This window comes from Triticum dicoccoides, chromosome 4B (assembly GCF_002162155.2).
Source record: "Triticum dicoccoides isolate Atlit2015 ecotype Zavitan chromosome 4B, WEW_v2.0, whole genome shotgun sequence".
Classification (NCBI taxonomy): domain Eukaryota; kingdom Viridiplantae; phylum Streptophyta; class Magnoliopsida; order Poales; family Poaceae; genus Triticum; species Triticum dicoccoides.
This window is the reverse complement of record NC_041387.1, coordinates 423,893,862-423,909,845: the sequence shown is the minus strand read 5'-3', so window position 1 is coordinate 423,909,845 and position 15,984 is coordinate 423,893,862.

Sequence of the window (15,984 nt, the reverse complement as noted above, 5' to 3'; positions counted from 1 at the left end):
TGCAATACAACGCTCAAGCTTGTGATATCATCTTCAACGGATTGTGCCCCGAAGAATTCAACAAAATCAGCCGTCTTGAGAATGCAAAGGAAATTTGGGACACTTTGATTGATATGCATGAAGGTACCGACTCCGTCAAGGAATCCAAGTTGGATGTTCTCCAAAGTCAGCTTGACAAGTTCAAAATGAAGGATGGTGAAGGTGTCGCTGAAATGTACTCTAGGCTTGCTCTTATCACAAATGAGATTGCCGGCTTAGGGAGTGAAGAGATGACCGACAGATTCATCATCAAGAAGATCCTAAGAGCATTGGATGGAAAATATGATACCATGTTCACATTGATTCAAATGATGCCCAATTACAAGAATCTCAAGCCAACGGAAGTCATTGGTAGAATTGTTGCTCATGAGATGTCACTCAAGGATAAGGAGGAACTTCACAACAAGTCAAGTGGTGCTTACAAAGCCTCATGTGAAGCCCCCACATCATCAAGTGAGAAACAAACCTTCAATGAAGAATTGAGCTTAATGGTGAAGAATTTCAACAAATTCTACAAGAGTAGAAGCAAATAAAGAAGCTCTAAGTCAAGGTCCTACAATGACAAGAGATCTTCAAGTCGAGAGCGCAACTGCTACAATTATGGGAGACCCGGACACTATTCCAATGAGTGTACGGCACCCTACAAAAGAAGATAAGATTCTCCAAAAAGAAGAAGTAGAAGAGAAGAATCATCGCCAAGAGAGAGAAGGAGTAGAGATGATTGTTATGAACGAAGACCCTCACGGAGAAGCAAAGATTCAGAAAGGAAGGACAAGTCATCAAAGAGCTACACAAAACGAAGACATCAAGCTCATGTTGGTGAATGGGTATCCGGTTCCGACTCTGAACATCACTCCGACTCCGAACATACTCAAGATGAAGGTGTTGCCGGTCTAGCACTCGTGACAACCAACTCCTACGACATATTTGACTCACCAAATGAAGGAATTGGAATATGCTTCATGGCCAAAGGTCCAAAGGTAACACATCCCAAGTATGTTGATTTCAATAGTGATGAAGATGACTTGCTAGGTGATGATGATTTACTTATTGACAACTCTAGTGATGAATACTATGATGGAACATCAATTAATCATGCTAAACAAGATAAAACGAATGATAATGATAAGGAGAAGATTGAGCTTCTAACTAAAGAACTAAACACTCTTAAGTTAGCTCATGAAACTATCTTCGAAAATCATCAAGAACTTTTAAGGGCTCATGAGAAGTTACGCTTTGAAAAGCTCAATCTTGAGCAAGAGCATGAGTTCTTAAAGGCAATCAATGATGATCTTTGCAAGAAAAGTTCTTCTTATATTGCCAAGCGTTTACTCTTATCAACTTACATGCCTCAAGTCAAGTCTAGTAACAAGAACAAGAAAGATTCTTTCTCTAGTAGTAACAATAACAATGCTAAATCAAATATTGTTGCTTCTAGTAGTTCTCTTGATTCCACTAATGATTCTCTTAGCCAAGTTACACTTGAGCAAGAAAATAGCTTATTGAAGGGAATTATAGAGAAAGGTGTATATAAGAGCCTTGCCGGGAGTAAGCAATTCGAGGAAATTGTATGCAAGCAAGGAAGGCACCAGAAGAATCAAGGTGTTGGTTTTGAACGAAAGTTCAATGCCAATGGAGTTGAGTGGGAAGAAGATCAATACCCCAAGACGGAGTTTGTTCCTCAACAAGAGAAGTATGATCCTACTTCTTTCAAGGGAACACAAGATCAAGATGATCTTCCACCACAAGACCAGAAAGGCAAGGACAAGCTTCAAGAGGAGATTGATGCATTTGAAGAAGCACATAAGGCCTTGGTCAAGTGGGTTCCCAAGACTACGTCAAGTTCTACTTCATCAAGTACCACCACAACTCCAAGGATTCCCATCAAGATGATGTGGATCCAGAAGAAGAAGAACTAGAGAGTTCTTGAGGGTGACTCCGCCAACATTCTTCAATCATATCATTACGGCAAGAGCATGTACAATCAACTTCCACATCTTGCACTAGTTCAAGGAGTCACAAACCCTCATGTTGGTAAGGCAAGGGACAAGGTAACCAAATGATTTCATGGACATCATCTTGTGTGTGCATCACTCTATGTCTATGGATATTCTTGTTTTGTTCCTTGTGGGACTAACCCATGTAGGTATGTTGAAAGTGCAACTCACTCCAAAAGATTGCTCCAAATGATCTACATCAACTTTGAGCATTCACATCTTCAACACCTACATGAAGTCATCATCGACAAAACCCAAGGTTAGTTCATCCCTCTAAGGGGGGATCTCACATCTAGGGGGAGCTTAGCTCTAAAGAATTGAGTCAAAGAAACTCTAATGGTGTGAACACATCAATGCATTATGTAAAAGTGGTAACCCCACTTGAGCTTAAACGATGAGTATGACCTATGATCAAATGTTCTCATTTGACTCCTAAGTCAATATACTCATATATAGATGACCTAGTCATCGCCAATTGTTTGATAGATGCTAGTTTTGGTTGTTCATGTTTTGCCGCATATTTCATTTGTCACTTTATTGTGTGAGCATGCTGGTTGCATATTTTACTCATTCAAGGACATCCACTTGTTATTTTGATTGATTGGTTTCCTTTTCTTTGGCCAAGTGGATGGACAAGAATGCCTAAGAACCTTCTCTAGCTATCTATGCTTTTCTGGTCTCAAACTCTATTCATGCTACATCACAAAATTTGATCAAGTCAGATTCAAACCACTCTGTGTGAGGAGCACTCGGAGTCCCCGATTCGTCAGAGACTTAAACTTTCAAAACTTCTTTGTGATTCTCGGTCTGACTGATTCCTCCATTTCGGTCCCACCGAGATCACTAAGTTGATCTAGGTTTTCAATCTCGGTGCAACCGATATGAACTTTTCGGTCACACCGAGTTGCTGTAACTATTAACAGTTATGCATCTCGGTGCCACCGAGTTGTTCAACTCGGTCACACTGACAGTGTCGGGCTATATATAGTCACGGGCAAAAATTTGGAAATTCCTCCAAACCCCTTCGCCCACGTGTAGCTCGCTGTGCCTACTAGGTCTACGGATCGTCGACTTCGTCGCCAGCCACCTCCTGTCGCTGGTCTCCGCGGCCGTCAACGGATTTCTTCCCCGTCGTTGCCGCCGTAGCGAGTTCACCGCCGAACTAGGGTATGAACTCGATCACAGTGCTTTCCTCATCTGATTCTCAGCACATTGTGTTCGTAATGCATCTTGACACGATTGAAACACTCCTATCCAGTCAATGTGATCCTTAGAATAGATGCGATTTGAAAATTTAGGGTTAGGTTTCCGCCAAAACCATCTCGGACCCACCGGGTTGAAAAACTCGGTCTCACCGATTTGGCTAACGCCATTGCACTAGTAAGTCTCGGTCTGACCGAGAATTACAAATCGGTGTGACCGATTTTAGAACTTTGTGAAACTCTAGCAGTCTTGGTGCCACCGAACTGTGACTCGGTCTGACCGAGTTCACTAGTTTAGGTTCCAAAACTGCTTCGGTATCACCGAGTGTGAAAATCGGTAGATCCGAAATGCTTTCTGTGGAAACTAAAACTGAGTTTTTGAATCATTCTTTTGCAAAAATCTCTGCATTTTGTGATGCTCATCCACTCTATGTCATCTATAACTATTCATAGGGTCAACAGTCAGTGTTTTGCAGCATGTCAGACCAAAGTGACAGTCAGAATAGGGAAGAAGAGCAGATTCACATGAGTGAGGGCACTAGTCCCTCAAGTTCTTCAGATGAAGGCAGCAGAAGTACTCCTAGCAACTTGCCCAAACCAGCCACAAGAGCAAGAAGGAAGAGAACCTCAGACTCAGAGGATGAGGACTATGTGGCAGCAGAAGATGAGGCTACTTCCAAGAAGGTAGTGCTCAAGAAGGAGTATGGCTCAGCAAAGAACATAAAGCCAGGCATGAAGATCAAAAGGCCAGCAGGAAGACAGCCAATGTCCAAAGCCAGAGGATCAACTCAAATACCTGAGATGTCTGAAGAGCCAGCTACAGAAGGAAAAAAAGGAAGGAAAGGGTCAAGAAGACCATGGCCAGAGTTGTTGGTCAACCTTCCATGATGGAAGAGGAAGAAGAGGTTGTTGCACCAGCACCAAAGACACAGAAGCTTATGGGTGATGCTATAAAGTCAGGGGCTGCAACATCCAAGCCCAAAGAAGCACCCAAACATGCCTCCAAGCCCAAGATTGCACCAAAGAGAAATACCAGGAGCATACCAGCAGCTGAGAAGAACAAGGCCCCAATGCCTGAGATTGCTGTTGAGGAAGATGAAGAAGGGAAGATCCTAAGAAAGCTCAAACCCAAGATTCCAGACCACAATGATGCTCATCCTGTGGTTGAGAACATGAAGATCAGGAAAGACTCAGGGTTGAGGCTATGGAGATTGTCAGATCCATATGCCACCAGGAGGAGGACTGCTGTAGATTACAGGTTCTACACCAAGGAGCAGCAGGACTTCTCTGAGACAATCTTGTTGGACAAGAAGCCCATAGTGTGTGATATGAGGTGGGTCGACTAGACCTACATGAAGGAAAATGAAGAACACTATCCTGGAGTGCAAGACAGTTTCATTGCTTGTGGAGTTGCAGATTTTGTTGGGCAGAAGCTCACCAACTGGAATGATGAACTCATTATGCAATTCTACTCCACGGCACATTTCTATCCAGATGGCAGGATAGTTTGGATGTCTGAAGGAACAAGATACCAGTCAACCATAGAGGAATGGGCAAGTCTGATCAAAGCCCCAAAGGAGAGTGAAGATGACTTAGATGTATATGCCAAGAAGAAGATGGGACACAATTCTATGTCACATATGTACAAAGAGATCCCAGACAAAGCCCTTGAGACTTTCTTGTTTGGGTCAGTCCATTTTCTTCTGTCAGGGCTGCCTACGATCAACTAGATCTTAAGGCACACTCTTTTGCCCAAATCAGGTGACCACAACATGATAAGAGGGCATGCAATTAACATGCTTCACATTTTTGATGTGCCCCAGAAATTCAAAGTCATGAGCCTTATGGTAGAAACCATTAAGAGGACTGCAGCAGATCAGAAGAGAAGTTGTGGATATGCCCCACAGATTCAGGAGTTGATTAACTCAAAGATGGGCACAGGAAAATATCAGTTGGATAAAGAACATTTTTCTCTCTATCCATACTTTGAGGACAATCAAGTTGTCATGAATGAGAATGATCCATCATCAGTGCAAGCTCAAGAGAAGAGGGAGAAGGCAAGGAAAGAGAAGGCTGCCAAGATGCCAACTCAAGAGGAGGCATCTGAGTATTTCTTGAAGAACAAACAGGAGCAGCTTGGTTACTTGATAGCATCAACACTAAGGATTGAGAAGGGGTTGGCCACCCTAACTCAAAACCAGGAGAGCCTGGAAAGAATCATGGGACAAAAATTCTATGATCTTGATGTCAAAGTAACTGAGATTCAGTCTGTTGTGGAACAGCTTCAGGATGACATGCAGGAGAGGAAGGGCAAGAAAACCACAGATGCATTTGCCAGAGTGCCTAGAGCTCAAAGGTCATCTGCAGTGCCTGTAACAAACACAAGAGCCACATCATCTGCACCAGCTACAGCTCATATAGCTCCAGGGCAACCAGCTCCAGCACCAACTCCTCCAGCTCCGTCTACATCAACTGAAGTCTTTGTCCAAGGAGCCATCTCTACACCACCAACCGAAGACCAAGCTTGAGAGACGATCTAGTCCTATGCATTTTCTATGAACTTTTTGGTAACTTGTTGCCAAAGGGGGAGCAAAATGTATAGATCATAGGCTTCGAGAGAGAGATTTGCTGTTTTTTTTTTGTTCTCTCTTGTCTTCTTGGTTGAACTGGTTTGCTTTTTGCTTGCTTGAGATACTATGCATTACCTGTGAGACATTGATGATCATGTGTTTGATCATAAGCTACACTTATGCTTGATTATATGTTATTATCTTACCTATCCTTATATGATCATTCACTTTGCTTGGTGATGAGTGCATGTATTTAATCTTTGTTATTTTGAGCGCTCCACCAAGATGTATGTGACATGGAAGAGTAACCCATGAGCCTAATTCCTTGTGCATTTGCAGTCCAAAGCAAATCTTAAACTATGCACAAATTTAGGGGGAGCTCTTGCTTATCACATACTTCTCAAAGCGACGATGTTTTTCAATCTTAAAATTTATTGTCGAAGCTTTGATCTATATGTTGTCATCAATTACCAAAAAGGGGGAGACTGAAAGTGCAACTATCCCTAGGTGGTTTTGGTAATTCGCTCATTGAGCTAATGCTATTCCAAGACATATATTTCAGGAAAGCTCAATGAATGGCATGGCATGGATGATGAAAGTGGATCCCTCAAAATATCAAGGACAAAGGATTGGCTCAAGCTCAAAAGCTCAAGACTCTACATTTTATATTCCAGTAATCCAAGATCACATTGAGTCTATAGGAAAAGCCAATACTATCAAGGAGGGATGAGGTGTTGCTTAATGAGCCTCTTGCTTCATGTGCTTAGTGATATGCTCCAAAACCCTCAACTACTTTCTCACATCCTCATATGACCTAAACCTAAAGCCAAAATCGGTCACACCGATTCTTTCTATCTGGCGCCATCGAGTTCAGATGTCATAGCCACTACCACAAACCCTAGGCAAATCGGTCTCACCGATAGGGATCTCGGTCTCACCGAGATGGGATTGTAATCTCTCTGTTTCCCTTCGTAACGTTTCGGTCTAACCGAAGTGAGCAATCGGTCCCACCGAGATTGCAATGTAAACTCTCTGTTTCCCTTTTGTAACATTTCGGTCTCACCGAAAAGAGCAAATCGGTCCCATCGAGTTTACCTGACCAGCTCTCTGGTTAGCTAATTACATATCACCGAGTTTGTGTAATCGGTCTCACTGAGATTACCTTATGCCCTAACCCTAACCATATCGGTTCTACCGAGTTGCATTTCGGTCCCACCGAAAATCCTAACGGTCACTAGGTTTACTAAATTGGTCTGACCGAGTTTGTTGATTCGGTCCCACCGAGATTGGTAAATTGTGTGTAACGGTTAGATTTTGTGTGGAGGCTATATATGCCCCTCCATCTCCTCTTCATTCATGGAGAGAGCCATCAGAACAAACCTACACTTCCAACTTACCAGTTCTGAGAGAGAACCACCTACTCATGTGCTGAGGCCAAGATATCCCATTCCTACCATATGAATCTTGATCTCTAGCCTTCCCCAAGTTGCTTTCCACTCAAATCTTTTTTCCACCAGATCCAAATCATATGAGAGAGAGTTGAGTGTTGGGGAGACTATCATTTGAAGCACAAGAGCAAGGAGTTCATCATCAACGCACCATTTGTTACTTCTTGGAGAGTGGTGTCTCCTAGATTGGCTAGGTGTCACTTGGGAGCCTCCGACAAAGATTGTGGAGTTGGACCAAGGAGTTTGTAAGGGCAAGGAGATCGCCTACTTCATGAAGATCTACCGCTAGTGAGGCAACTCCTTCATGGGTGACGGCCATGGTGGGATAGACAAGGTTGCTTCTTCGTGGACCCTTCTTGGGTGGAGCCCTTCGTGGACTCGCGCAAGCGTTACCCTTCGTGGGTTGAAGTCTCCATCAACACCACCTAACGGAACCACGCCAAAAACATCTGTGTCTCCAACTGCGTTTGAATCCTCCAAACCCTTCCCTTTACTTTCTTGCAAGTTGCATGCTTTAATTTCCGCTGCCTATATACTCTTTGCATGCTTGCTTGATTTGTGTGTTGATTGCTTGACTTGTCCAAAGATTGTTAAAATCTGCCAAACTCTAAAATTGGGAAAAGGTTAAGTTTTTAATTGGTCAAGTAGTCTAATCACCCCCCCCCCTCTAGACATACTTCAAGGTCCTATGGGGGGGTACTTCGGAGGACTTGAACAAAACCTTCCATGCGCCTTTGAGCGTCATGTCGTAGAGCCTCTGAAGCGTCTGGTGTTCAGCCCGGACAAACTCCCACAAATTAAATGCCCACCTTTGGCACAGCAGGATCCGGCGAACGAGCATGACCTGGATCACGTTGACAAGCTTGATGTTCTTGCCCTTCATGCTCTTGATGCAGGTTTGGAGTCCGGTTAGCTCTGTAGGTTCGCCCCAGGCCAGGCCCTTCTTTTCCCAGGAGGTGAGCCGCATGGGGGCTCCGGATCGGAACTCGGGGAGCGTCGCCCAGTTGGCCCCGCGCGGCTCGGTGATGTAGAACCACCCCGATTGCCACCCTTTTACGGTCTCCGCAAAGGAACCGTCCAGCCATGTGACGTTAGGCATCTTGCCCACCATGGCCCCTCCGCACTCCGCTTGCTGGCCGCTTACAATCTTCGGCTTCACGCAGAAGATTTGCAGCCATAGGCCAAAGTGAGGCCGGATGCGGAGGAAGGCCTCGCATATGCTGATGAACGCCGAGATGTTGAGGACGAAATTCGGGGCTACATCATGGAAATCTAGCCGTAGTAGAACATGAGCCCGCGGACGAAGGGATGAAGTGGGAATCCCAGTCCACGGACGCAGTGGGCGACAAACACGACCCTCTCGTGGGGTCCTGGGGTCGGAATGACCTGCCCGACGTCTGGTAGCCTGTGCGCTATATCTGCGTCCAAGTATCCGGCCGCCCGAAGATTTGCGATATGCTTCTCCTTGACAGTGGAAGCCACCCACTTGCCTCCTGCTCCGGACATGTTTAGCTATGCGAAGAAGACTTGGGCTTGGGCGCTGGAGCTCGAGGGGGCAAGAGTGGGCAAAGGAGGAAGAAGGCGTGGGTAAAAATGGGGAAATCTTATCCCTTTATAGAGGCGACGAAAGCGGTGCGCCTCCCCACTTGCCCATTAGGAATCGCTTGCTTCCCAAGTGCCACGATTGATGGCATGGTGGGATTACCCATACCCATATCAATGAGAATCCCGTGATAAGGGGACATGATCTCTGCTTTGACAAGACATGTCAAGGAAACCGCCTCGCAATATGCGCTGAGGCTGGTTGTAGGAAAATGGTTCGAATAATGACCCGACTGTAATGACATGTCACGTTGTCTAAAAAGTTGTCAGCAGATTGCATTTGTGAAATATCATTCTCTCTATGGTGGCATGTGAAGATCATTTTGTGGATCCGGACACGATTCAAGTGTTCGATAATTACTTTGGAGTATTCGGAGAAGGAACCCGCCCTGCAATGCCGAAGACAAGACTGCGCGCCGGACTCATCGTCATTGAAGCCAGGTTCAGGGGCTACTGAGGGAGTCCTGGATTAGGGGGTATCCGGATAGCCGGACTATGTACAACGTCCGGACTATTGAAGCGTGAAGATACAAGGCTCAAGACTTGGTCCCGTGTCCGGATGGGACTCTCCTTGGCGTGGAAGGCAAGCTTGGCGATCCGGATATTATATTTCCTTCCTTGTAACCGACTCCATGTAAACCCTAGCCCTCTCCGGTGTCTATATAAACCGAAGAGGTTGGTCCTTAGAAGGCCGATCACAATTACAATCATACCATCATAGGCTAGCTCTTAGGGTTTAGCCTCTATGATCTTGTGGTAGATCTACTCTTGTACTACCCATATCTTCAATATTAATCAAGTAGGAAGTAGGGTTTTACCTCCATTGAGAAGGCCCGATCCTGGGTAAACATTGTGTCCCTTGCTCCCTGTTACCATCAGCCTAGACGCACAGATCGGGACCCCCTACCCGAGATCCGCCGGTTTTGACACCGACAGTGGCTCCTGCCAGGGTCAGCATTGAGGGCTGGCGAGAGGGCACCAGCCGATTCTTCTGGAGGTTGAAGGGGTTGCCTACAATGAGGCCTATCCGACCTAGGACTTCTTTGTCGTTCTTAAAGTCTACAGTAAAGAATTTCACTATTTTTGTCCTTGAGGAAGTTCTTAAAATCCTGGCACTCAACGTCGGAATGGCATATGTGGTAGACCAAGCAAACATTATGTACGCAAACCTGGATCACAGCGGGCTTCTTCCTCTCTTCGTCCTTTAGATCCTTCTCTCGTCCCAGGACTGTGGTGTACTCAACACAACATCTAGCCCGGCGACCCACTCATAATCGGAGTTTTTGAACATGCGTCTGAAGCGAGAAAGGCATCCTTTCAACGTTGCGGAAGAACGGGTGTAGATGACGTCGAACTCATCGCCGGTGATGGTTCTAACCTTGTACTCACCGCCGATCGGGGAGATTTGGGACGCCATGGATTTGGGAGGAGGGTTAGGATTAGTGGAACTGCCGTAATGTGAATGGACGGGACGACTAGGAGCGAACCGCCGTAGTATTAAAGGACGTGCGGGGATGAGTAGGAGCGAACTGCCAGCATGCGAACAGCGGGGTAGTGGCTTTCCATTCTCCCATGATACTGGCTTCCGAGAGCCCTTGGATCTGAGATCGAACGGTTGCATGGCGTGATTCTAGACATATGGGTGAATATCCTATCCTGGAGGGTTATTCTGCAAATTTTCAGCAACTTAGCATGCGACCGTTTGATCTCAGATCCAAGGGCTGCCAGCAGCCCGTATCATGGTCGCGCCTACCACGACCGTCGCATCGCTCGCTGATATGTCTCCAACGTATCTATAATTTTTTATTGTTCCATGCTATTATATTATCCCTTTTGGATGTTTATGGGCTTTATTTTACACATTTATGTCATTTTTGGGACTAACCTACTAACCGGAGGCCCAGCCCATATTGCTGTTTTTTTTGCCTATTTCAGTATTTCGAAGAAAAGGAATATCAAACGGAGTCCAAACGGAATGAAACCTTCGGGAGCGTGATTTTTGGAACAAACGTGATCCGGAGAGCTTGGAGTGCAAGTTAAGAAGCTTCTGAGGGCCACACGAGATAGCACCCCCCTGTAGGCGCGCCCCCTTGTCTCATGGGCCCCTCGGGCGGCCACTGACGTACTTCTTCCTCCTATGTATACCTACGTACCCCGAAAACATCCAGGAGCACCACGAAACACAATTTCCACTATTGTAACCTTCTGTATCCGCGAGATCCCATCTTGGAGCCTTCGTCGGCACTCTGCCGGAGGGGGAATCAACAACGGAGGGCCTCTACATCAACATCATTGCCCCTCCGATGAGTTGTGGGTAGTTTACCACGGACCTACGGGTCCATAGTTATTAGCTAGATGGCTTCTTCTCTCTTTTTGGATCTCAATACAATGTTCTCCCCCTCTCTTGTGGAGATCTATTCGATGTAAACTCTTTTTGCGGTGTGTTTGTCGAGATCCGATGAATTGTGGGTTTATGATCAAGTTTATCTATGAATAATATTTGAATCTTCTCTGAATTCTTTTATGTATGATTGAGTTATCTTTGCAAGTCTTTTCGAATTATCAGTTTGGTTTGGCCTACTAGATTGGTCTTTCTTGCCATGGGAGAAATGCTTAGCTTTGGGTTCAATCTTGCGGTGTCCTTATCCAGTGTCAGAAAGGGTTGCAAGGCACGTATTGTATTGTTGCCATCGAGGATAACAAGATGGGGTTTATATCATATTGCATGTGTTTATCCCTCTACATCATGTCATCTTGCTTAATGTGTTACTCTGTTCTTATGAACTTAATACTCTAGATGCAGGCAGGAGTTGGTCGATCTGTGGAGTAATAGTAGTAGATGCAGGCAAGAGTCGGTCTACTTGTTATGGACGTGATGCCTATATACATGATCATGTCTAGATAATCTCATAACTATGCGCTTTTCTATCAATTGCTCGACAGTAATTTGTTCACCCACTGTAATACTTATGCTATCTTGAGAGAAGCCTCTAGTGAAACCTATGGCCCCCGGGTCTATCTCTTATCATATTTGCTTTCAATCTACTTTTATTTGTATCTTTACTTTTTGCATTTATATTACAAAATACCAAAAATATATTTATCTTATCATACTATCTTTATTAGATCTCACTTTCGCAAGTGGCCGTGAAGGGATTGACAACCCCTTTATTGCGTTGGTTGCGAGTTCTCAGTTTGTTTGTGTAGGTGTGTGGGACTTTTGAGGAGCCTCCTACTGGATTGATACCTTGGTTCTCAAAACTGAGGGAAATACTTACGCTACACTTTGCTGCATCACCCTCTCCTCTTCGAGGAAAACCAACGCAAGCTCAAGACGTAGCAAGAAGGATTTCTGGCGCCGTTGCCGGGGAGGTCTTCGCTCAAGTCAAGACATACCAAGTACCCATCACAAACCCATCTCCCTCGCATTTACATTATTTGCCATTTGCCTCTCCTTTTCCTCTCCCCACTTCACCCTTGCCGTTTTATTTGCCCTCTCTTTCCCAATCTCCTCCTCTCTTTTTCACTTGCCTTTTTCTGTTTGCTTGTGTGTTGGATTACTTGTTCCCATGGCGCAAGATAATACCAAATTGTGTGATTTCTCGAATACCAATAATAATGATTTCCTTAGTACTCCGATTGCTCATGTTAATGATGTTGAGTCTTGTGAAATCAATACTGCTTTGCTGAATCTTGTTATGAAAGATCAATTCACCGGCCTTCCTAGTGAAGATGTTTCTACTCATCTAAACAATTTTGTTGATTTGTGTGATATGCAAAAGAAGAAAGATACGGATAACAATATTGTCAAATTGAAGTTATTTCCGTTTTACCCTAGAGATCGTGCTAAAGTTTGGTTTTCGTCTTTGCCTAAAAATAGTATTGATTCTTGGAACAAGTGCAAAGATGCTTTTATCTCTAAGTATTTTCCTCCTGCTAAGATCATCACTCTTAGGAACGATATTATGAATTTTAAACAACTTGATCATGAGCATGTTGCCCAATCTTGGGAAAGAATGAAATTGATGCTTCGCAATTGCCCTACTCATGGTTTGAATTTATGGATGATCATACAAAAATTTTATGCCGGTTTGAACTTTGCTTCTAGAAATCTCTTAGATTCGGCTGCGGGAGGCACGTTTATGGAAATTACATTAGGAGATGCTACAAAATTGCTTGATAATATTATGGCTAATTATTCCCAATGGCACACCGAAAGATCTTCTAGTAAAAAAGTGCATGCTATAGAAGAAATCAATGTTTTGAGTGGAAAGATGGATGATCTTATGAAGATGTTTGCTACTAAAAATACTCCTCTTGATCCCAATGATATGCCTTTGTCTTCCTTGATTGAGAATAATAATGAATCTACGGATGTGAATTTTGTTGGTAGGAATAGTTTTGGAAACAATGCTTATGGAGGAAACTTTAATGCTAGACCGTTCCCTAGTAATTCCTCTAATAATTATGGAAATTCCTACAATAACTCTTATGGTAATTTTAATAAGATGCCCTCTGATTTTGAGAATAGTGTGAAAGAATTTATGATTTCTCAAAAGAATTTTAATGCCTTGCTTGAAGAAAAATTGCTCAAAGTTGATGATTTGGCTAGGAACGTTGATAGACTTTCGCTTGATGTTAATTCTCTTAAACTTGGATCTTCTTCTCCTAAGCATGATATCAATGGGTCTCTCAAAGTAATGAGAATTTCCATTGATGAGTGCAAGGAAAGAACCACTAGATTGTGTACTAAAAAAGAAAGCTTTATAAAAGTGTGTTCTTCTAGTTTCCATGAAAATAATGATGAGGATCTTAAAGTTATTGATGCGTCTCCGATTAGATCTATGTTTTGTAATATGAATTTTGATGATTATGGGAGTGATGATGAATCAACCTTGCCTAGAAGGCGTCCCAAGAATTCGGAGTCTTTAGATCTTAATGCTAAATTTGGTAAAAGTGAGATTGGAGAATCCTCAACTTCTAATAATATTGAACCTTCCATCTCGGATTTCAAGGAATTTGATTATGATAATTGTTCTCTAAAAGGTTGTATTTCCTTGTTGCAATCCCTTGTTAATTCTCCTCATGCTTATAGTCAAAATAAAGCTTTTACCAAACATATTGTTGATGCCTTGATGCAATCTCATGATGAAAAACTTAATTTGGAAGTTTCTATACCTAGAAAACTTAATGATGAGTGGGAACCTACTATAAAGATTAGAATTAAAGATTATGAGTGTTTTTCTTTGGGTGATTTGGGTGCTAGTGTTTCCACGATTCCGAAAACTTTATGTGATATTCTAGGTTTCCATGATCTTGATGATTGCTCTTTAAATTTGCACCTTGCGGATTCCACCATTAAAAAGCCTATGGGAAGGATCTGTCGGATTCGGGTTCCGGCAGACCCTCAAGGTTCGAACTCTGGGGTGCACGCGGAGATCACACCCCCTGCCTACCCATGTCTCGTCGCCTCGCAAGGATCTAAACTACACGAAGAACAACACATAGGACACGAGATTTATACTGGTTCAGGCCACCATTGTGGTGTAATACCCTACTCCAGTGTGTGGTGTGGTGGATTGCCTCTGGGGCCGATGATGAATAGTACAAGGGAAGAACAGCCTCGCAAGGGTCTATTCTTGGCTGGTATGATGAACTTCTAGGGGAGTTCAGTCGCCTCTCTCTCTCTCTGTATCAAATGCCTCTAGTCTCTTCCGTCTCCAGATGCGGATCCCTCTAGCCTGTGGGTGGCTACTCCTATTTATAGGCGGAGGCCCTGGGCCTCTTCCCAAATATTGAGCGGGAACGGCGCCAACAATTGGCCATTTTGAAGGGGAACATCTAGTACACTTGTCCTGACTAAAGTTGGTCCTCGCCTGCCAAAGACCCTGACGATGACGCCGGCTTGGGCTCCACGATGACCTCCATCCTGCCGTCCTGCTGGTCTTGGTCTTGTTGCACCGAAATGGTTTCCTTTGCTTGATACTCTCGCCTGCGCTTACCCCCTTTGCACCAAAGAGGAAAAAAGGACTCTGCGCAGGCTAGTGCCCGCCTGGCACTCGCCAGGCCTTGGTCGTCATGGCTTGCGTCATGAGCACCTCGCGAGGTACCTCGCCTTGATCTCTCCGCCTCCTCGCGAGCCAGCCTGACGAGGCCGTGCTTGAGGAAGCCTCCTGTCGTCCGCCCCGCGAGGCTTGGCCCCTCGCGAGGGTCTTGAGCATGTGTTGATGAAGATGGGCCATACTGGGCCACTCCTGGAGCCACGCCGCAGGCCGCAGGCAGGCAAGTCTAGGTACCCCCGTTCCCAGAACACCGACAGTAGCCCCCGGGCCCATGGCGCACTTGGACTTGGCTTAGCAGAGAAGCGAAGGGGAAAGTGCGAAGCGCCGCGGGCCCCAATAGCCTGCGGCCTTGGGCGCGGCATGGCGGTTGATTGGACGTGGGTGTCCTGGCTCCCCCCACAATGCCTCGGCAACTGCATGAACTAACAAAAGAGCGGTACCCACCTAGGCTTACCTTTTTTACCTTCTCCAATCATTCCCCAGATCCCCTTTCTCGTTCCTATTCTTCTTTCTTCCGAAATCCCCAGATCTACTCCAACTCTGCATCCTAGCAAGGCATGGCGCCTCGCCAGACCACGGCCGGAGCATGGTACTCGCCCGCTCTGGATCCTCCGAATGTGTCGGGGAAGAACCTTGCCCTGACGCGCCACATGATGGCAGTGCAAGGCAACGACGGGGCGGCCATGCTTAAGGTTGGTTCCGCCCTTCCTGAGGACGAAGGAAGCACCTTCTACCCGCTCTTCGTGAGCGCCATCATCGCCGGTCTGGTGCCCCCTTTTCTAAGTTCTTCCTCTTTGTTCTCCACCATTACAACCTGCTAGCTCTACACCTCCATTCCAACTTTGTTCTTCTCCTGGCGATTTTCGCCTACTACTGCGAGGCTCATGTCGGGGTAAGGCCCTCGGTGGCCTTGCTGCGCCATTACTTCTACCTCCGGGTCTATCGCGGCCCCATCATGCGTGCGCGAGCTTTGTCGCGTATGGCAGCTCCAACGCCATCTCGAAGCCCGGGAAGAGGATTGAAGGCTTCAGGAGCAAGTGGGTCATGGTGGATGCTGGGCGAAT